At 40.5% G+C, this 1,707-nt stretch overlaps 1 long non-coding RNA gene across 1 annotated transcript; it reads left to right on the top strand.

Moving 5' to 3' along the window:
• Positions 1-789: 789 nt before the first annotated feature.
• On the top strand, positions 790-1,409 carry LOC306914651. The gene is made up of 2 exons (XR_013788719.1): positions 790-999; positions 1,336-1,409. It is a non-coding gene; the product is annotated as an uncharacterized lncRNA (long non-coding RNA).
• Positions 1,410-1,707: the final 298 nt, after the last annotated feature.

Genomic DNA, 1,707 nt, shown 5'->3' with positions numbered 1-1,707 from the left:
CTGAAGCTTAGAGTATATATGAATAGAGACGTCACCTGAGTTCTCCTCCCATCCACTTGCATTAAGTTGCTCAAAAGCGCATGAGGCGATTTCACTCCTCCTTCCTTGTAGGAACAGAGTGCATTCTGGGATTGATTGGGCCAAACACATGAACGCGCTGCCATTGCACTGAAACCGCGTTCACGTGTCATCATGAACGTGCGCAATGATAGTCAACGGACCAGCGCGTTCATGTGTTTGGCCCACGCTGCAATACCAAATTCGGCCACTATGTCCATTGCGCCTCAGGGTTTCCTCCGGGTGCCGTCTCTATTCATATATACTCTAAGGTCAGAAGCCGTTAAAGCACACGTCAAAGTGCTGTTGTGAATGTGAGCCTACTCTTCACATTGTAGTCACCAGAGCCCTAGGACTTAAAAAAAGAAAAGTCAAATAATGGCTGACTTCTCGGGCCAATCAGAAGAGTTGGTTGGGCTCAATTATATGTATACTCAGGGTTGATTGAAAAAGAAAAGCCACTAATATATTATTTACACATGTATCTATTTTAAATTAATTACGTTAATTAATGGCTAGCCGATGATGATGCTAACGTTATTCCGTCCTAATCCACACACTGTGCACGATTATAAACTTAAGTTGACGATTTAATTGCCACGCAAATAATTGCGATTAACGATTGAATTGTGTTTGTTTTTTGCATTGAACATGGGAGCGTTACAATTTGTATTTCTGTTCGTAATCACAAATTGCACAGGGCAGATATGACACGTAACCTAAACAAACAAATCACTAACACATTTAATAATTTAGATCAGCTATTTCTTCTATTTTTGATTTTAAAAAAAGAAAAGAATTATGGTCATTTTTCAACATGGAAACGATTGAAGATCATGCAAAAACAATTGCGATTATCTCAAATAATTGTGATTAGGCGATTATAATTGATGTAAGAATTGTGACAGGCCCATCCACACTGATGCTGAGGAGTTGTGTTGTGTTCGTGTTCCATGCTGTATGAAATTAGATCTACAATACATCCACACTGATGCTGAGGAGTTGTGTTGTGTTCGTGTTCCATGCTGTATGAAATTAGATCTACAATACATCCACACTGATGCTGAGGAGTTGTGTTGTGTTCGTGTTCCATGCTGTATGAAATTAGATCTACAATACATCCACACTGATGCTGAGGAGTTGTGTTGTGTTCGTGTTCCATGCTGTATGAAATTAGATCTACAATACATCCACACTGATGCTGAGGAGTTGTGTTGTGTTCGTGTTCCATGCTGTATGAAATTAGATCTACAATACATCCACACTGATGCTGAGGAGTTGTGATGTGTTGAAATTAGATCTACAATACATGAGATGATTTGTAAATGAAATAAAGGACGTGTGGAAATCCATCATTGTCGTTTTGTTTTGTAGTTGTTTGTAGTTTTAAAATTGTGAGGTCCAAATGTCCTCACAACGCACGCACGCGCGCGCACACACACACACACACACACACACACTCACACACACACACACACACACACACACACAATTGGAGAGGCTTTAAGTGCGCATGCCGGTAGGCCAGTAAGGAGGGAGTTACAATAGTCAAGTTTTGACATGACTGATGTCTGGATAAGGAGCTGGGCTGACTCCTGGGTGAGGAAGGGTCTGATTCGTCGAATGTTATAGACAATTAACCGTCTATAA

This window comes from Electrona antarctica (assembly GCF_951216825.1).
Source record: "Electrona antarctica genome assembly, chromosome: 21".
In the NCBI taxonomy this organism is placed as follows: Eukaryota; Metazoa; Chordata; class Actinopteri; order Myctophiformes; family Myctophidae; genus Electrona; species Electrona antarctica.
This window is presented reverse-complemented; position numbering and strand designations above follow the sequence as displayed.